The sequence below is a fragment of the Monodon monoceros genome, unplaced genomic scaffold (assembly GCF_005190385.1).
Source record: "Monodon monoceros isolate NGI ecotype Baffin Bay Population unplaced genomic scaffold, NGI_Narwhal_1 Super_Scaffold_1, whole genome shotgun sequence".
Lineage (NCBI taxonomy): Eukaryota > Metazoa > Chordata > Mammalia > Artiodactyla > Monodontidae > Monodon > Monodon monoceros.
Window position 1 is genome coordinate 53,679,444 of NW_021703765.1, and position 22,757 is coordinate 53,702,200.

At 37.8% G+C, this 22,757-nt stretch overlaps 1 pseudogene; it reads right to left on the reverse strand.

Moving 5' to 3' along the window:
• Positions 1-923: 923 nt before the first annotated feature.
• On the reverse strand, positions 924-22,321 carry LOC114892790 (annotated as a pseudogene).
• Positions 22,322-22,757: the final 436 nt, after the last annotated feature.

The following is a 22,757-nucleotide window of genomic DNA, read 5'->3' on the forward strand; positions in this document are numbered from 1 at the left end:
ATAAAAAAACTGCCCAACTGTCTTTCAAAGTGGCTGTACCACTTTGCATCCCCACTAGCAATGGACAATTGTTTATATTGTTCCATATCCTTGCCAGCATTTGGTGTTGTTAGTGTTCTGGATTTGGGGCATTTTAAGACGTAGTGGTAACTGTTGTTTTAATTTGCATTTCCCTAAGGGATGATATAAGATATGGAGCATCTTTTTTTTTAAGGTTATTTGCCATCTGCATATCTTCTTTCATGAAGTATCTGTTCAAGTCTTTTCCTCACTTTTTAATCAGAGAGTGTGTGTGTGTGTGTTTGTGTGTCTGTGTGTGGGTGTGTCTGTGTGTGTGTTTTCCTACTGTTGGGTTTTAAGAGCTCTTTGGATATTTTGGATAGCAGTTCTTTAGATATGTCTTTTGCAAATATTTCCTCCCAGTCTGTGGCTTTTCTTCTGTTTCTCTTGACAGTGTCTTCCACAGAGCAGAAGTTTTTCATTTTAGTAAATCCCAACTTAATATTTTCTTTCATAGACGGTGCTTTTGGTACTGTATCTAAAAATTCACCGTCAAACCCAAGGTCACCTAGCTTATTCTCTTGCTATCTTCTCGAAGTTTGATAGATTTGTGATTTACATTTTTGCCTATGATCCATTTTGATTTCATCTTTGTGAAAAGTGTAATAAAGTCTGTATAAATTATTTTTGTATATGAATGTCCAATTGTTCAGACACCATTTGTTGAAAAGTCAATCCTTTCTCCATTGAATTGCCTTTTCTCCCTTGTAAAACATCAGTTGATTATAAATGTATGAGTCTATTTCTGGACTCTCTATTCCACTGATGTATTATTTCTATTCTTTCACCACTACCGTGCCATCTTACTAACTGTAGCTTTATATTAAATCTTGAAGTCAAGTAGTATTAGTTGTCGGTTCTCTGGGTTTTTGTTTTTGTTTTTTTTTCTTTGCGGCATGTCAGCTGACAGTTTTATTGCATGGGGTAAGGGGGTACATCGCTCAGGAGCTCTTGGTGGGGCGGGTCCACTTCCTCTTCACCATCACAGGCTTCTTCTGGCTGTGCAGGATGGCGGCTGGCTCTGCGGATGGCGGCCATGCGCAAATCTGGGCGGTACTTGTTCTTTTGGATCATGTGTCGGTTGCTGCTGAGGGTGGCCTGGGCATTCTCGTTGATGGTGGTCCGCACATAGGAAGTGGCTGGCTTTCCCTGGCCGGATCTCCGCTTCCTGACCACCACGATCCCTTTGCCGTCCGCCGCCATCTCCACGCCCACAGTCTTGCGGTGAATGAGCCCGTTGTAGCGCAAGGAGTTGGGAGCCTTGAGGTTATTGGGTTTGGTGCTGTACGTCTGCTTGTTCCTCTTGATCAAGAAGCTGCAGCAGGTCCTCATGACGATCTACTGCAGATGCGCGGACGTAGCAGCAGCTCCTCTCCTGGCGGCAGCCAGAGACGGCAAGGCCTCTGGCTTTGTTCTTTTTCTTTATTATTAGATTGGCTATTCTTGGCCTTCTGCCTTTCCATATATACTTCAGAATCATTTGGTTGACAGTGCCAAAAAGCTTGCTGGGAATTTTATTCAGATTCTGTTAAATCTACTGATTAAATTAGGAAGGATTGACACCTTAATCATAGTGACTCTTCCTATCCATGGACATGGAATATCCACCTATTTAGATCTGCTTTGATTTCTTTCATCAGAGTTTGTAGTTTTCCTCATACAGATCCTGTACGTATTTTTTAGATTTACATTTAAGTATTTTAATTTTTTGGTGCTAATAATGTAAATGTTACTGTGTTTTTAGTTTCAAATTCAGTGGTTTATTGATGGTATATAAGAAAAATTGACTTTTGTATATTAATTTTGTGCCCTGTAACCTTCATATAATTGCATATTAGTTCCACTAGTGTTTTTGTCAATTCTTTTTCTACATAGACAATCATGTCATCTGTGAACACACAGCTTTATTTCATCTTCCTCAAGCTGTACAAATTTTATTTCCTTTTTAGTCTTATCGCATTAGCTAGGACTTCCAGTACAGTGTTGAATGGGAGTGGTGATATGGGACATTGTTGCCTTGCTCTTGATCTTAGAGGGAAAAGCATCTAGTTTCTCACCATTAAGTATAACGTTAGTTGTAGGATGTTTGTAGATGTTCTTTATCAAGTTGAAGAATTTCTCTATATTCCTAGCTTTCTTCGACCTAGGACACCTTCCTTACTTTTCTCCATTGTCTTAGTATATTTCTCGTGTTCTACTTCACAGAGCAAAGAGAAACCATCATACATATTGGAATTCTATCTAGTACCCTCTAACAAACCTACAAATCTATTTAGAGGAGCTCTTATCCCTTCTTTAAAACTTATTTCATTAGTGAGGGAGAAGGTCTTCCTATCTAGGACCAGGGCTACCCTTCCTCAATTGGATTCTATTTCTTGGAAACCTCAAAATATCAACCAGACCCTATTCTCCCAATATGGTCAATAATTCTCTTACAGCTAGATTCACCTCCATGATAGTTAAACATCATTAATTATCTCCCTTAAAAAATTCTCTCAACTCACAGGGCCGCTCATTTCCCATTCTCTTCATTTACAATGAAAATAATGAAAAAAAAATCTCTCTATGAGACCTTAACCATATTAGATTGTATATTTAATTAAAATATCCCCTCCCCATTGCTACCCCCATTCACATTAGGTCTGGCCATGTAACTTCCTTTAGTTAATGAAATTATATGTGAGAGTGATATGTGCCACTTCTAAGAAGAAGCTTTTAGAGTAACTGCATGGTCCTGCCACTTTTTTTTTTTTTTTTTTTAACCACTATGAGGCCAATAATGTCCCAGATAATGGCTCTCACTTCATTCTGGTTCTGAATGATTCAGGACATCAGAAGGGCTGATGTTAATCCACAATGGATACTGGCTGAGCACCAAGTCAACCTTTGCAATCATATGCCCATTGAAATTTCAAAGCTGTTCTTTATTGCCTCATACTTTAGCCTACATTGACTTGTACATGACTTCTTGCCTCCATTTTCTCTCTCTCCATTACCCTTGACCCACTTAAGTCTGATTTCAGGACTATCTCATTTAAAGATTGTATTGCAATCTGCAAACATAGACTCTTCCTGACTTCTCCCTAGTCCCTTGTTGCTTCCTCTCAGTCCTCAGTCCCCATTTCCTTGGCCATCGAATACTGGAATTTCTCAAGATCTATCCTAAGACTTCATCCCTTCTCACTCTACATTATTTTCTTAAAAAGTCTCAACAGATCTATGATATTATTTTCTTCCTTTGTCTACCTGATGTCCAAACTTATATGTTCAATCCAAATTTCTCTGAGTTTCTGAGTTTATATATATACAGAATATATCTATTGTCTACTTTGTACCTCCATTTAAATACTTTCAAGAAGCATCACATTCAATATATCCAAAATCAGGTTTGTTTCTAGAGTTTATTTCATTTTCTCTCATTTCCTCACAAGTTTCATAAGACAGAGCCCACGCCTGTTTTTGACTCTTACAGTACCTTTGAGAAGGTGCAAAAATTCCAAGCATGATAAATTTAAAACATAACAATTATACACATCAGGGTGAAACTGCAGATAAAGATACAATGTTTAAAGTGAAAAGAAAAGGTGTTTTTCATTCGAGGATTGACTATAGTCAGACAGCTGACTTCTTAGAACTGACAGAGAAAGCCAGAAGTTAGTGGAATAGTATATTTAAGAGGCTGCAACAAACACTCTCAACCTAGAATTGTACATTCAATGAAAAGATCTTTCAAGAATGAAACAGAATTAGAGACTTTTCCACCTAAATTAAAAACTGAAGAGCATGTAGTACCAGCGGCTCCTCTCTAAAGAGAATCCCAAAAGATATACTTTAGGCAGAAGAAAAATGATACCAGATGGAAATCTGAGATGCAAGAAAAATGCAGGACAGGAGAGTGGCAAACATGCGGGTAAATCTATACAAACATTTACTGAATAAAACCATAATGTCTAATTTTGAAATATAGAAGGAAAATGAAAGGACATAATTCAAGAATGGAGTGACAAAGACTATCAAGGGAATGATACATATTCAGGATACTGTTACCATTTTCTTTTAAAACTGTGTGTAGGTTATGTATTTAGTGTACTGTTTTTCTTTATACCCTACAGATGTTTTATAAATATTGCTTTAACTAATATTTAATAAAAATATAAAAATGCATTTTCTTATCTCCAGCTGAGTATGAAACATGTTTATGGAGAAGTAAAATCTATAATTCATTAGAAAGTAAGACCAGCCTAGTTCACTATTCCTCACGTTTCCTAAACTACAGATGTATTCCAAGAGCTGATCCATGTTTTGAAACCCTTTAGTTTAGTGGCTTAGTCTATAATTCTGCACCAAAATAGTTGCAGACTTCTATGCAGTCCTCTGAGGTATTAGTGGGTGCTTCTGACATCTGGACAAGATGAGCTAAGTGCAAAAAACCACAGTAATATACTTTGTTTTAAAGGAAACGATCGGGCTTCCCTGGTGGCGCAGTGGTTAAGAATCCGCCTGCCAATGCAGGGGTCACGGGTTCGAGCCCTGGTAGGGGAAGATCCCACATGCCGCGGAGCAACTAAGCCCGTGCGCCACAACTACTGAGCTTCCGCTCTAGAGCCCGTGAGCCAAAACTTCTGAAGCCCGCGTGCCTAGAGCCCGTGCTCCACAACAAGAGAAGCCACCACAATGAGAAGCCCTTGCACCACAACGAAGAGTAGCCCCTGCTCGCCGCAACTAGAGAAAGCCCACGCGCAGCAACGAAGACGCAATGCAGCCAAAAATAAATAAATGAATTTACAATAAATAATAAAGGAAATGATCTACTTGATATAGTTGGAAAAATGTGATTAGTGAGGTCATCTGGAATTTCATTATCTATAATGATTTTAATAAATCTCAGGATTATGTAACAACAGTTGAAGGTCACTTGCTATGTAAAGGCATTACTGCAGTTCTAAAAGCTACTCTGAATTATTACATTACTGTACCAGAAATGCAAATCTTCTTGAAGCTGCAGTGGTAAAATACTAACTTCTTCTGGCATCCTGCTCTGTGACACAAAACATCACCCTTCACAGCTTCTACAGAGGACACGACTAGTCTTAAGAGAGTCATCACAGCAGACGCTCGTAGATCCTGCCATACGAGGGAAAATTTCTACAACAAAGTGCCTAATCATTTTAACTAAGTTTTTAGCTGTAATCTCATAACATCTTTATAAAATCAGTCATATAACAGCTTCAATCATTTCAGTACAACTTGGGAAGTTTTAGCTAGGGAAGTAGTCAAAGCACAAGATACTGTTGAGAACTACAGAACAGCCAGGCGAAATCTGTCCATGGTCCTGAAGAGGCCACCCACTGGGGTTTGTTTATTGTATGGTCAACACATACATAAATTAATTTCAAGATTATCAGTTACTTTTTATTACTTATTTATTGTCTGATATTACCTTTGAGAAGAAACGTGCCACATTCAGGGATATTGTAATTCAATTTATATTAATATTTGAATAAAATTTCAAACAACTGCCAATTTTTCCTCATATTTAAGTTCATTTTAAGTATGACCTAAGAAGAGCAGAAGGCCTGCTACCAAAAAAGCATTTTCATATGGAGGTATGCTGGTTTTTCTCCATCATTCCTTTTCCAAGATCTCCATACTTCTCTGCTCTGCAGACCTGGGTGGCTGATCTCTAGGACATATTGTTACACTAACTTCTGACTGGAAAATGCCTGTAAGAAGCATCTGCAGGACAGCAGATCAGCAGGTAGGGTGGGAGAGATTGAGATATTTCCTCCCTGCATATTCACTGCTGTGGCAAAGTTTTTCAGGGATAATTATAACTTTTGAAGACTATCACATCTACCAAATGATCTCGTTTAGGGCTCTAGCTCTCTTGGGCTCATCCCCTTGTTTCTTAGCTTTTAACAGATATAACTTCTTCCTACTGTTGCTATTCTCTGGTGCTTCAACATCTTTTGTTTGTTTCCTTAGTCCTGCCAACCACTCTGTAAGTCGACCTTTCCTTAAAAAACTTTCTTCATTTAAACCATCTGAGTGCACCTTACTTCCTGCCAGGTCCGTGAGTGATACAGAAAGTGTTTGAACCATAACTAATATATTCAACTGAGAAGACAGAATAGTAGAACATTACTACTCTTAACGTTAAAAGCACATAAAATATACAAGTCAGAAGGGAACAGGCTATAAGCACTGTGAATGCAAATACATGGCTACTTTTCTATGTAATTGAAGACTGACTCATGCATCCATTATTAATAGTAGGTATCAATAAATATTTTTTAAAATATTTGGAGTTTACTATGGAGTTAGCTCAAAATTTTAGAATACAGTATTACTAAAATCAAGGATTCCTTTAGTCATACTTAGGCTTATTAATTTTACTCATTAGTTTCAGAAAGAGAAAAAAAATTGCACATAAAACCCAAAGACTGCCCCCAGAATTCCTGCCACCAACACATATACAGATGCCATTGGTCAAGAATGCAACATTAATTACAGAAAAAACTTATCTGATCTCTTGCTCTATTAATAGGTGTTAACATTTTTGAAAATTCTTCATACTTGAAAGCAGCTCAGTTTAAGGTTATATGCAGTTTAAGGTGTTCATATTTAATAGGAGATGTAAATATACTAATTGATGGGCCAGGGCATATAGAAGAGAGAAATTATAACAGGTTAGACTTGTCTTTTCAGTAATGATCTTCCTGCAAGAAATCAGCACCCTGAAGGCGTTCCTTTACATGAATGAACTATAATAGTGTTCATTATAGTTCAACTGTATTGATAATCAACTAATGCATAACCAAACACTCCAAAGATTAATAGCCTAAAGCAATAATTATTATCAATTTTTGATGCAAGGTCACTCGTGAGATTATAAAGACAGATGTTGACTGGACTCTGGCCATCTGAAGGCCTAACTGAGGCTAGAAGATCATTTACTAGGTGGTTCACACACATGCTAGTAGGCCGGTGCTGCCTATTAGCCAGAGGTCTTATTCCTTTCTACATGGGACTTCCCACAGGTCTGTAAAGAGTCCTCACAGCATAGAGGCCAACTTGCTCCCAAAGCAAGTGACCCAACAGGCCAAGGTGAAAGTCACAACAGCCTTTGAGGACCCAGGCTCAGAAAGCACAAACCATCCCGTTTGCAGTACTGTGGTACACAGGTCAGTCAGTCCTGATTCAGTATGAAAGGGATGTATACAAGTGTGGAAATACAGAAGATAAGGATTATCTCCATTTTTGCTGGAGATAGAGAACCGCATAGGAAATAGATAACACCATAGGACATCTGGGAAAATATTTCTACTCTTTTTGATTACTCGTAGCCTGTCACCGTTTCTTTATTCCTATTCTTATTTTAATATGAGTAAAGAGAGTCCAAATAAATTATATCTTCCTCCTGTCATGACTCCACTAAAATTTTAAAAAATGCTTTGATAAGCATGGTTTCAAAGCCTACATATCTGTTTTCAATCCTGATCCTGTTTGAGAAGAATTCAACGTATCTATAAACAATTACACCAAAAAACTCTTCTCCAAACCCAAGATATGTAAAGTTTTTTATTTTGCTTTGTTTTTTTTTTTTTTTTTTGTTTGTTTCTTGGATGGAAGGTCAACTAGACATAATTAGACTGGTCCCAAATGAATACTAACTACAGTACCAAGAATATCTCAACCAAGTACTGGAGAGGTTTCCAGAGAGCAGATTCTTAAGACTGCAAATTATATTAGCCGCACTAAAATTCAATTTTAATTAGCCATGCCACTTACATATACTTTAGAACTGATGAAGTGCTCTTCAGACTAACAATTCTTAATAAGCTCTGCTTAAAGTTAATTTCTATTTCCATTTGACAGTAACCAAGGAAAACTTGTGATTCAACCCAAAGCTAATGCCTCCCAGTACAAGGGCTCTAAGTTTTCAGTCAGCTCTTACTTATTCACCCAGCCAACTTAATTTCCAAATCACAGACTTGTCCACCCTTCCTTCTGAGAGCAATAATTTCCTTTGGAAGATTTCTTTAGGTTTTTTAACTTTGATTGAAAGACTGTATCAAATGGAAAACATTTTATATAATCCAGTCCTTCTGTTTTATAAATTATCAAAACAGTCGCTCTTCTTTGAATCATATTTTAACAATACGCTTCAAAATATTCAATATATATTCCTTTAGAAGAATTACAATAAGTGAATGAATTTAGTGCTACTCTTATAACTAGTAATTACACCCCTCTCTCCTCATGGCAATTTGAATACATCTTGAACATTCTTTGTCTCCCTTCTGACTGATTCATAAAAATGAATCTAAAAGAAGAGTTCGGATGTTTACTGCAGAAGGAACAGAAAAGCAAGTGGATCCTAGAACTTATTCTTTAAACTTTTTTTTTTTTTTTGGGGGTTGAAAAAGAAAATTTCAGAACTTATTTTACCTCATTTGCTGACAGTATCCTGACTTCTGCACAGGTCAGTGCTGTCCCCTTCACTGAGCTCACCCAAGACATTTTTGTCCTTCTCTTCTAAGACTTATCCTAGTCAAGCCTATCTTCCAGCTCACTGGAAGCACACCTTCTGCGACTTGATGAAGCGCTCCTTGAAACAAGAGGGCACAGCACATTCATCTTGTGCTCTCATGGTGTCCAAAACGCAGTGGACACCCCATTAAATATGTGTTCAATGGAATTTTATAAATATCTTTCTCTTAAAAATTAAAATCACACATATTTAATGAAGAAAAATAATGAAACACCGTTAAAAAAAAATTATCAGGTGGCTAATATTGTTATCCCCTTTTACAGATGTGGAAATTGAGGCTTAGAGATGTTATGTGGCCCAAAGATGTGGCTCCAGTGTCAGTTTCTCAACCACTGTGTGATACTGTAAAGGGTTGGTTTTTTTTTTGTTTTTTTTTTTGCGGTATGTGGGCCTCTCACTGTTGTGGCCTCTCCCATTGTGGGGCACAGGCTCCGGACGCACAGGCTTAGCAGCCATGGCTCACGGGCCCAGCCGCTCCGCGGCATGTGGGATCCTCCCAGACCGGGGCACGAACCCGTGTCCCCTGCATCGGCAGGCGGCCTCTCAACCACTGCGCCACCAGGGAGGCCCTGTAAAGGGTTTTAAGTGCCGCTCACCAATGGGTATTAATGAACCATCTGAGGTTGGAAATCATGAATGTGTGACAGCCAATTAGGAAAGCTGTTGTATTTCTCATGCACTTATTGACTCATGAATCATATATTTAATATCTCCCTGACAAATAATAGGAAATGTATATGTTAGACACTCTCTAGCTGTTTAAAAACAGAAGCGGGAGGAAAAATGTGGTTGGATTTAAGATTAGGATCAGGACAGGTCGAGTCCAATGACTATGACGTAAAGCAATTGAGGGTGTTGCAAATCTTAATGAAATGATGACTGGTCAGGGAGGAAATGAAATTATCCAGGAGAGACAGAGTCCAGAAAAGTAAGAATCTGAGTGATGGGGAGATAGGGGCGGGGCAGGGGGAGGGCGGTCTCAAATTTTTAAAAGGAGAGGATTAATGTAAGAATGGGTTTGCTGCCAATCAAACATTTCACACATGGAGAGGCTTGGATAACAGCAAGGTTCAAGGTGCGCCAATATGGGGAAATTGCTAAAATAAGGCGGGAATAAAGGAAAAGTAACTGTGACACTATCACTTGTGCTAGTCACCCATTAGGGGAGGAAATGAGTCTGGTGCATTTCCCCTACCCCCAAATGTGAGGAAGTGACCTGGAGGCCAGGGGTGACATCATGACACCAGCATGAGATTAATAATCACGTGAACCACACGAAAATTGTTAATGTTTGTAGGTGAAATAGCAGTTATTCTAGTTCGGGAGCTATAAGCCATAAAACTATCTAAGCCTTTTTTGAACTGGCTATTTTATTCCTAGCATTACTTGGAATAATGTGTTCAATAAAAGTGTGTTTTTTTGCTTGTTTTTGCCTGTACTGTCCAAAGTAACACTTTTTCTTATTCGTCTGAAAATATAACCTATTTTCAGTATTTTGGTAAATGGAGGACAAATCCAAGTTCAGTCTCTCGGCATGGTTTTCTGTTTTGTACATGTCCATAATACTTTGTCCCTGCCTTCCACTTCCCAGAGCAGAATATATGATATTCCCTGCTGAGTGTCATGGTGAAGAGCATGGATTTTAGGACCAGATTTCCTGGGTTCAAATTTTGCTTCAGCCACTTACTAGTTGTCTAACTTGGGTGAGTCACTTAAATTCTCTGATCCTTAGTAACCTTGTCTGTAAAATGGGCATGAAATAATATTACCTGCCCAAGAAGATTTTGTGAGGATTCAATCTGTAAATACACACAAAGGAACTCCCACTTGGACTGGAGTAAGAACTGAAGCAGTGCTGGATATTATAATTATTTTTAATAGAATCTATTTTTAATAAAATATATTTTTAATATTATTTTTAATAGAAGTGCCATGATCCCTCTGGTCATTCTATGAGTCTACATCAAGTCCATTAGGTTTCTTGGAGGGACAGTGTGCAAACCACACATACTATTTATGATGGTGAAGCTTGGAATGCTATAAGAACACTGCAGTATTTTCACCTCTGTTTTCTTATATCTTCCGAATAAGGCTCAGGAAATCTGTTGGCTCATATGCTACAGTGGTACACTGAGCTAATGTTTTCAAAGACCAGTCAAAAATGATTCTCTGATTCCCAAGCTGCATTTTATAGCTCAGATCCCCTAAGGTTTATAAATAAATTGTGGCATGTTTTTCACCCTAAATGAATTATCTTAACACTTTAATGCAATGCTGTTTATTTCCCTATTTTCACTGATATTTATCTTCGAGGAGATGACATCTACTACATAAAAGTAAATAATACTATCTACACAGTTGTCTGGTCTAGCTGATTCAAAACCTTACAAAAAAAAATTCAAAAAAAAAATTCAAAAAAAAAATTCAAAAACTTACATCCCTACCGATTTTTAGAATGCTGAATAACAACTGTTTACATTTAACTCTTTTATTCTTTCCCCCTCATTTTTATTTAGCAACTATTTATTGAGAAATTCCAAGAAATGTGCTTGGTGGCATACCTGAGCAGGAGAGACCAATACATAAGCACTTTTCCTATTCTTGAAAACACAATAAACCACATCCATGGCTCCTTTGGGTCCAGACATATTTACCCCCATATATAATAAAGCTGTGCTCATGGAAGCAACTTAAGTGTCCATCAACAGATGAATAGTTAAAGAAGATGTGATAATATATACACAATGGAATACTACTGAGCCATGAAAAGAATGAAATAATGCCATTTGTAGCAACATGCATGGACTTAGAGATTCCCATATTAAGTGAAGTACATCAGACGGAGAAAGACAAGTATCATACGATACCACTTATGTAAACCCATCTAACACTGTTCACAACAGAGTAGCGCCTGTCAAGGGCCACTATCAAGTCTCTTTCAGACACCCAAAGACTGGAAAATTACTGAAGACTGCAAGTCTATTCTCCAAAAAACCACATCCTATAGAGACACAGCCAGCCTGGGTACTGCTGTGGACCAGAAGAGATATGAACCCACCCCCTTTTCCTGCATATTGCCCTTTGAAACTCAGTAAAAGACTCAAAAGCCCACCCTTCAGTGCTAATGCCACTCTATGCGTCTGGCCCCTTTCCTCCTTGGAAAGTGAATAAAAACTTTCTTTTCTTCCCTTCTTAATACTTCTGTGAATTCTTTCACAACCCACGTCGGCTCATGTAACAACTTATATGTGGAATCGAAAAAACTAACATAAATGAACTTATTTACAAAAGAGAAGTAGACCCACAGGAGTTGGGGATTAACATATACACACCACTATATATATAAAATAACCAACAAAGACCTACTGTAGAGCACAGGGAACCATATTCCGTATCTTATAATAACCTATAATGGAAAAGAATCTGAAGAATATTTATATTCACACACACACGTATATATATACACACACGTATAACTGAATCACTTTGCTATACACCTGAAACTAACAAAACATTGTAAATTAACTACACTTCAATTTTTAAAAATGGTTGAAACAAAGAAGTAAGTCACAAAGTCTGCCCACACTCAAGGAGAGGGGATTACACAGAAGTGTGGATTCTACGGCAGTAAGAATTACTAGGGTCATGTTAGAATTATCCCTATGAAGATGGAGACATACATGGCGTGTATGTGTTAAGATGTGTGTTAAAATATAAGTAAATATATGTAGGCATGCATATGTACATAAATGTCTAAAATGAAAGAAGCATGAGCATCAAAATGTTAAGTGTTTTTTTAGGGGATGGTGGTGTTATGAGAAAGTTTAATTTTGTTATTTGTACTTTATTGACTTGAATCTTACACTGTGCAAGAATCACTTTTATGATACAAAAAATTAAAGTTATAATGGATACTGTTTGGTGGGTGGCCCCAAATTCCATGACCTCAGGTCTTGGTGAAAAGACTTGTGCTAGAATAATAACCTCTGGTCTTTCTCCACATGCCTCCCCATGGCAAAGGGTTGACATTTTAATGGGCGATGTGAGAGAAGGAGCAGAGCAGCCTCAGATTGGCCTCTGCCCCTTCTTTCTTTTGGGTTTGCCTGCCAGGGAGGAGGCTTCATACTGGTCTGCGTGCTGCCATTTGGTCGGGGCCACCCCTGGGGGCACTGGAGCTCACAGCTGCGCGAGTATCTACGTGTGAGTCTGTCTCATTAAGAGCAGAGGCTGGCAAGGCCCACTGGCTGTAAACTATACTGTGACCTAAAGAGGTGACACTGTCACTTTTGATTTCTCCGTTTATGTGTGTGTGTGTTTATGTGTGTGTATGAATATGTGTGCATGTGTACGCATGTATATGTGTGTATACATGCATGTGTGCATTTGCACGTGGGTATGCATGTATGTGTATATGTCTGTATGTTTGCATGTGTGTGCAAAACGCCATTGGGGGTGGGGGGGAAAGGAAACAATTGTTGCCTGAGTTTTGAGTAGATGAAATTCAATATGTACAAATGGCTCCAGTGATAGCATAAATTATGCAACTTAAACTAAGTTATGTTAACATGAATCACTTTGTAATTACTTCCTGTCACTGATCATGACTAGCGTGAAATTAGTTATGAGCTGTAAAGCTATAATGAAAATATTATGATGCAATATTATTATACATGCAAAATAAAAAATTCATTAGGATTCCTCACCTGCAAAAACAATCTGTAGAAGACACATGCCACTTAGAGTATTTCAAGTATGTCATACCTCTATTTGCAGAAGGTACATTTCCTCTCAGTCTGTTTCATCATTTGTAAAAGAGAATGCCACTTTCCTCAAAGTATCATGAGTTAAATGAGATTATATCTATAAGAGTTCTTAGAAGACCCTCCATAAATTATGACCCAAATCTACATAACAATTCTAAACTATTTTCTATTGATAACCTAAGGTTAAGTTTATGCCTTTGTTAAGTCGAAAAAAAGGAGCTGACATCTGAAACTATTTAGATCCTAAAAACGAATAAAGCCAGCTTTTTAATTTAAGTCAATTTGACAATTTTCAGACAACGTTTTGATGGACTGTGTTTTCCTTTAATTAAACAGAAGCAGAAAAACCTCGGTGTTGAAAAAAAATTTTTTTCAACTGTTCAAATATACAGTAGAAGTTTGAAAAATTATCTCCTCTCACTCCTTTTTTTGGTATGCTTCCTTCAAAAAAACATATTCAGTAACCACTGAGAAGGTTTATATAGTAAAAAAGAACATGATGATACAACATACTGAAGGATTATACATTTATAGTAGCACCAATAATTCTAATCAAAGTATGTAGCTTCCCTTTCAGGCTACTGAAAGCCAATGAGCTGGCAATGGAAGCTGCTTGTTTTCAGATTGTTAGAAATGGGTAACCTTTAGGTAAAGATCTCTGAGAATAATCCATGGAGCCCCTGCATCTAAATTACTTGGAGTAACTTTTTAGTAGAGGAGATGTGTGAAATGTCCCCCAACCCTCTGACTTACTAAATTACAATTTCTTGAGGAGTAGGAACAGGAATGAACATTAATAACAAATGACCCATGTATTTTCATGAACGTCAAAATTTGAGAACTATCGTGTAGGTCACGTGGGACAGACACCATCACCGAGCAGACAGACGGCCAAGTAGGGCCATGATGTGATGTGGGAGAGTGGTACACTGGACAGCTTTGGGGGAGTTGATGTAGGCTGTTGATATTACAGTCTATAGTACAGAAGCTCTGACTGCAAGACTTAAGTCATATCTAACAATGGCCAAAAAGTAGTGACCAAAATAGTAACTCAGAGAATCCATCCCATTTGCATTTTCCAAAGCCTCGGTTATCAATGTCATCAAGTATGAGATGTATGAAGGGTTGCATTTTGATCTACCCCCTGTATGTTAAATAAACTATTGACATCATTGGGAAAATTCAGTTTGTTTCATCATTTATTTCATGGAATCTAGGTTTTTCAAGCAAGGAGCTAGAGAAACAAAAATATTTTGTTAGAAAATTTTGACCATTAAAGTATTGGTTAAGCAATCTTAGCTAACGGGAATGATCAGTCTTTAGTCTATAGTTATTCAGTATACACTTAGAATATCCCTGAAGAGAAAAAAAAATCTATTCTAAAAATACGTTTCTTCTTTTGAAAAAAGTACCAAAACCCTATTTGCTTCTTTAAAAAATTGTCTCACATTAGAAAAATTAGCCAGTGGTTAAGTGAAAACCAGTCTCATGGCTCTCAGAGCTACAATCAGAACTGCAGCATCTCAACAACTCAAAGGCTAAGCAAAGTGTCTTCCATTTAAAATCAAACTACGTAAGTCTTCCTGGTTATCTGCATGTTCATGGTTATTTTCAGTAATAGAGACTGAATCTGTTAGGACCTCCTTCATATCATTTCCTCACCCACATCTTTTGTCCTCTTTTTACATGCTCTGTTTACCTAAATATCTTGTTTCATCTTCTTAGTGCTTCAAGCATGTCAAGTTTGCCCTCTAAAGTGATACTTCCTTTATCTTGTACTTTACTTGTGTTAGAAATTCTCAGGTAGCCAAATAGTCCTTTACTGAAATGCAGTACCAGTTACCAGACACAAGTTGCTGTTCTTAATAGACAAGGAAATCCCAGGGAATGATTAACTGTTTCCTTGGTTTCCACAGTATTTATATATATATATATATATATATATATATATATATATACATATATACATATTTTTTTAAATAAAAAACGTGTAGATTTTTTCCCTTATAGCCCTGGCAATGTACTTTTATCACATAGGTACTTATGCATCAAAATCTAGTTGGTATATTTTATCAGTACGAATAAGCACCATGATGCTGTAACTTTTTAATATACTATTACAAATATGCTATTTGGATTTAAATATTACTATAATATATTTAAATATTATTTGATTTAATATACTATTACAGAAAAATAGTTATGATAAAATATTATTTTAGGACATCAGCTTAAAATACAACTCTTACAAAGAATGGCTGTATTTAAACCCTACTACCCTGTTGCTAGAGATATAAATTGGTGCAGCCACCATGGAAAACAGTATGAAGTTTCCTCAAAAGACTAAAAACTACCGAAACAACCCACTCCTGGGCATATAGCTGAAGAAAAGGAAAACTCTAATTCAAAAAGATATGTGCACCCCAATGTTCATAGCAGCATTATTTACAAGAGCCAAAACATGAAAGCAACCTAAATATCCATCATCACATGAATGGATAAAGAAGATGATACACACACACACACACACACACACACACACACACACACAGGGGAATATTACTAAGCCATAAAAGAATGAAATTTTGCCATTTAAAACAACATGGATGGACCTGGAGGGTATTATGCTTAGTGAAATAAGTCAGAGAAAGGCACCGTAGGATATCACTTACATGTAGAATCTAAAAAATATGACAAACTAGTGAATATAACGAAAAAGAAGCAGACTCACAGATATAAAGAACAAACTAGTGGTTACCAGTGGGGAGAGGGATAGGGGAGGGGCAACATAGGGGTAGGGGATTAAGAGGTACAAACTACTATGTATAAAATAAGTAAGACACAAGGACATATTGTACAGCACAGGAAATATAGCCAATATTTTATAGTAACTTCAAACGGAGTATAATTTATAAAAATATTGAATCACTATTTTGTATACCTGAAATTAATGTAATATTGTAAATCAACTATAATCAAAAAAATTAAAAAGAATGGTTTCATATAAAATACAAGAGAAATTACACAGTGCCTACAAAGATGTAACTCTTTGTTGAATGGATGAATGAGAAAAAGGAAATAATTTGTCACCAATCTGAAACAAACAGAAATGCAAAATCCCAAAGCCCTGGCTGTAAGATATGGGATAAAACCAGCAAAAAAACAGTATGGTGCCTCATTCCTCCCTTTATTCAATTTTTTAAAAACATAGGTTTTTTGCACTGCCATTACACTGCTACACACTGGTATGATCCTGAATATTTTGGAAAGAAGCCCAGGCAATGATTCTGTTAGCATATTGAGTAGCCAGTGATACTATCTGGGGACCCTCTCCCTTACAGTTATTTACCTTTACGTAGAAGAATGATGTGCTAACATGCTTTCTTCATGGAAACCGTGAGATGCCTACATATCTGCTACTCAGAAATGGTTCCCTTTTATCCTCATAGCCTTCAATCGATTCTTGCATAATTTTGATTTTTTTTTTTTATAGAACGTGGCTTTCCATAACAACAAAATGCACTCCATTTTATAGCTTCCTCCCCAGTCTTTTCAGAGGCCAAAGGAGTACTGCCCATAATGACAACTTTACCAAGACTCATCCTGAACTATTTTATGCATTCTATTTTTTTTAAGCCATGGGAATTAACTGGGCTTGTGTGGATCACCTTTTCAAGGACACTATGCAAGCCCGTATGCCCAGCATTCCGGGAGACAGGCCTGAGATGAAAGCACACACATAAGTGGCCAGATGTGAAGGAGATCTGGGGCTAAAGCTGGCCTTGGAGGTACGAACTTATAAAAAAAAACTTTTAGCTTAAAAAACAGTCCCAATTTCCTCTGAGAAGCGGCAGAGCAGAGAGATTTTGCTAACTTGCTCATTCAGAAGTTCTTTTCAGAAACATGAGGACAACAGGGTGGCAACCAGGGGAGAAGGGTAGACAGAAAGAAGCACTAGGAGTTAGGCAGCTGGTACTGCCTGCGATGGTGCATGTCATATACACAACTGGGGCTAGGGGTGCACTCACGCAGCACGCCCTCAGCTGCTCAGGCTGCTGCAGCTCACGTGAGCGTGGTGACAGTACATCAGATACGGGAGAGTGTACACACACCTGCCACACACCTCCCCTCCCAGCTGCCCCAAACCCAGAGCTAATTTGGTGGAGGAAGCTGCCCTTAGGCAACACTTTGTGAGGCTCGGGCACTGCAGTGGGGGGGCAAAGCAGGGAGTTCTGGAGTCATAGTCATTTGCGTTAACGGTTGGCCTTGGACACTTAAAAAAAACTATGTTTCTTGACAAATACCATAGGGTATCACTTATATGTGGAATCCAAAATATGACACAAATGAACTAATCTACGAAACAGACTCACAGACACAGAGGAAAGACTTGTGGCTGCCAAGGGGTGTGGGGGAGGGAAGAATGGGAGTTTGGGGTTAGAACATGCTAACTATTATATAGAGAATGGGTAAATAACAAGGTCCTAGTGTACAGCACAGGGAGCTATATTGCATACCCTGTGATAAACCATAATGGAGACGCATACGATAAAGAACAAATACATATGTATAACTGAGTCACTTTGCTGTCAGCAGAAACTAACACAACACTGTGAATCAGCTATCCTTCACTAAAATAAATGTTCAAAAAATTTTCAAATTTTTCAAAACAAAAAATTTTGGTTTTTTATAACAAAAATTTTGTTATACAATTTTGTAACAAATAAATCTTCACAGTCTTTTGAAACCATGTTACTTGCAATCTTTGTAAGTTTTCATTTCCCTGTCTGTGAAATGGATATAATAATAGTTCCTTTCTCGTAGGAAGTGCCTGTTCCTAGTACCGTGCCCGGCACATAGTAAGTGTTCCTTAAGAGCATCTTTGTTGTCATCTGTCAGGTAGGAACACAGACTTACAACTGATGGGCACTGAGAACTAGGACACTCTTGCCCCAGTTTGGCTTCGGTGAACTTACTGGCAGGTATTCCCAAGGCTTGGCATCCCTGAGTCATCATGAGAGGAGAATTCATTCCCATAGGCAGAGATATTCATCACCCTTGACTTTGTCAGATCAAGAGCTAATTCAAAGTCACTTTAGGGTCCACGATGATACGTTTTAGATTTCACTATTAAACCCATAAGAACACAAACAAAACTGAATACCAAACACAACCATTTCACAGCAATGGGCTATTCCATGCTGTCTTCATATCCCACGATGTTTACCTGTAAGTCCATTTACTTGGATGATAATCATCTGGGGATTTCCCCTTGGCGTCAGAAACGTTCAATTTTTTTTAAAAAGAAAAGTTGGATATTTCATTCAGGTGTAGCTTTAGAAAGAGGGAAACCCACTTTATTTTTTCCTAGCTAGGCTACCCTACACTGTGGCTCAAAGGAAAGTAACATCCAAATGGACTTTAAAAATGGACTTTAGGATCTCTATGTGTTGAAGTATTTTCTCTCTACCTTTATATTTCCAAATTGTTCAGGCCTTCAAAAAAATTAATAGCAATACAATAAACATCTGTGTTCCCATCACCTAATTTCATCAATTGTTATTATTTTGCTTGTTATCTTTTTGTTTCTTCTGGGCTATGCCATTTGAAGTTATCATGATGTTTTAACCCTACATACACCAGCATGCATGTCTTAAGAACTAAGACATTCTCCTCCATAACCATCCTACCTTAAGTACACCCAAAAACGTCACTTCAATACACTAATATTACCTAATATGCAGTCCATTCTACTAATAATTTGAAATGCATTTCCATAGGTAAGAGTGCCACCAGGGTATTTGGCTAACAAAGTCCTGCTTCTCCCACCAAGTCCTCCGGGGGAGGGGAAGATATTTAAGATGACCATGCTTTGATCAGATTAATGGGCCACTTCTTAAGAATCTAACAAATGACTTTAACTTTCTAATTAAAAAAAATGATGCATTAAACAACATTCTTTTTTTTTCTAGATTTTTGAGATTTTTTTTTTTAGATTTTCAACATTGCCATAACACATTAAATTTATCTTTTGAAAATAAAAACTGCCTAGTTTATACAATTTATACAAAATCATGTGGTACCTGTTTTGGAGTAAATACTGCTTTAAATGTGACAGTAATCATAGTTATATGATTCTTATTTATATGAGTCATCAAGTTAGTGATAGGAGAAATGGCAGTAACACAAGAATAAATATCACGGGTCATTCTTTGTTGATTCTGTGCCAAAGCCTGTCCCTCTCCCAAGCCAGAACACTTAAGTGACTACAGATGAGTTCTTGGGTCTGTGCATCATTGTTTTCAACCATAAAATAGGAAAGATTTTATCACTATCCACATCACAAGGATACTAAGAGGCTAAAGAATATAGGATAACATTGCTTTTAGTTCATACGTGATAGGGCATATCATAAATCCCAGGTATGCGCATTTCAACGATGTCTGCTGTAGTTCAGTGTCACGGAGTGGGTCTTAGCCAAGTACACTGTGGTAGCATACCACACTGGTAGAACTTTTCTTATAATGCAGCAAATGTCTGGTAAGACATTTTCTGAACAGTCTGTAAAATTCCATAAACTTTTGGCTCATCTTTATTCTTATAACCACAGTAATGTTAAGTCCTATGAAATTACCACTCTATAGATTAAAAATGACCCAGCATTAGCAATTTCCTAACATTCAATGTGGCAGTTGCAATAGCTACATTCTACTACTCTTCCAACGACTACTGCTATCACTCAGCACATTACTGATATTCAAATTGTATAAACTCCTCTATGTGCTTAGGAGAATGCCTGGCACACTCATGAGGGCTGTGACTCTGTCTACTAATTCTCTAAAGTCCAAATATTTCCATATTAATTGCCATTGAAGCTCTAACATTTTACGCATACCCTTTCTTCCATCACTATTACAAATATATATATATATATATTGTGATGAGTTACAGATGTGACCTGACATCCACAAAAGACATATGCTCACGTTTGGAAACTTAGCTTACGAAGAGATTTTTCAGCACATTTCTTTAGTAAAGTGAAGCATTTCAGAAAAAAAAAAAAAAAAAAGGCAAAGCTTGCTGTTTTAGCAGCTTTACTGCTATTTTTTTTAAATGCAATAAAACAAACATTCAATCTCTTAAAAGTCTTAATCCTAGCAGTTTTTCTTCTTCATAAGAAATAGGTCCACATTGTAAAAGGACCAGTAAGTCCCAGAAAACAGCAGTGCAGAGATAATACACAGAGTCCCCGAGCAATTCATTGACCTTACAGCAGGAAATAATGATGTATCATCAGAATCCTCTTGGACAGTATCACTTTGTTGAGAAGCATTACACTTCCTTTTCAAGTCAGATTGGATTTTGCTATTTCTAGAGAGCTTGAGAGCATTTATATCAACGAATGCACACATGTTCTTTATTCACCGAACATGATCACACCTACGTGCTGAAGAGCAAGCGAAGAGGTTGGGGGCAGGGCTCAGATCCATCAGTTTCTTTTTTTTCATAGGCAAGGTCCCACTTTAAGTCATCTTTATGGAAGGGGGAACCTTTCATAAAAACCCAATGCCTTAAGTACACGTTCAAACACTAACACTGAAAACCTGTAATTTTTAGCACCACTTGCTGATGAGAAAGAAACCCTCATGTATATTTTTGTCTCAGCTATTATTGGAGGGTTTATGAGTTCGTTATTATTGGAGGGAGGGGGAGGGCGCGGGCATGTATCTTGGAGATACTTACCTGATATTCCCCAGAAGAAGCAGAGTATGATAAAATTATAAAATGTAATAAAGTATAATTAGGTTTTACCCAGTTCTTAACATAGATAATGTTAAAAACAAGACAACTGGCCCCAAATGGAGTCACTTATGCCAGGCCCCTCGTCACCAAACCCAGACTTAATAACAGTTTTGGCTCTCCCAGAAATGGAATCTTAAACCAGTCACTCAGAAATTGCCTGGTCGACGCTAGTGATGTTATCGGCCTGATGGACCCCTGCCATCCCCTAAAGGAAAGTGACCTTGACCCAGTCCGTCCACTTTTTGCTAGCATAACTTCCTTGTTCCTGTTCCCTTCTACCTTAAAAGTCTTTCATTTTGTACAGCTCCTCGGAGCTCCCTTCTGTTTACTACCTGGGATGTCACCGGATTCAGGAATCGTTGAATACAGTCCATAAGATCTTTATAATTCACTCAGTGGAACTTTGTCTTTTTAACAATATTAAGGAAATGTTCTAAACGATTTTTTTCACTCTCCTGAGGTATTATTTCAGAAGGCTGAGCAAACTGTTTTCAGAATTTCAGTGACAAAGTGTTCCTGTGTAACACTTTTATATGCAATGAAACTGGATGGTCTGGCGGTAACAGAGGTACCAACTAATTGTATTGTTAGCATTTGTATGTCTAGAGGTACTCCATAAAATATATACTTAACTTTAAATAAATATTATATATCTACTGTTTGAAACTATTCCATCCTTGTTCTCTGTTACCCATTGACATAGAATGCCTCTATTATCAAGTTCTGTTAAAGGGTGACTTCTGATTTTTAAAAGTTTGTTTCAGTATAGCACAGGGAACTATACTTAATATTTTGTAATAACCTATAAGAGAAAATAATATGAAAAAGAATATGTGTGTGTGTACGTATACGTGTGTGCATACATATATATATATGGCTGTGCTATACACCTGAAACTAACACAATATTGTAAATCAACTATATTTCAATTAGAAAACAACCTTGTTTTAAAGTGGGTGCTGTTTCCTAAGCACTGACCTTTGAGAGCATTTATATCAATGGGATGTTAAAGCTGTATCTAGGACATCGCCACCCCTCTAACTTCATCATCCTCCACTGCGTGTCCAGTGTACACAAGGCGCTTCGGGGGGGCACTGAGGATACAGCAAAGAGCATCTTGTTCCAGCGAGGCGTCATCCATCCTCCCGGGGCCAGGGTACCTGCCCCAACAGTCTACAGGATATATCCCCACAGTCTCCCCATTTACCTACACCACACCTCCTCGGTTACCAAGACTTCAGTCCTAAGGGTAATTCTTTTTTTAATAAATTTACTTATTTATTTTTGGCTGAGTTGGGTCTTTGTTGCTGCGTGTGGGCTCTTCTCTAGTTGCGGTGAGCAGGGGCTACTCTTCCCTGCGGTGCGCGGGCTTCTCCTTGCGGTGGCTTCTCTCATTGCGGAGCACGGGCTCTAGACCTGCGGGCGTCAGCAGTTGTCGCTCGCGGGGTCTAGAGCGCAGGCTCAGTAGTTGTGGCGCACGGGCTTAGTTGCTCCGCGGCACGTGGGATCTTCCTGGACCAGGGCACGAACCCGTGTCCCCTGCATTGGCAGGCGGATTCTTAACAGCTGTGCCACCA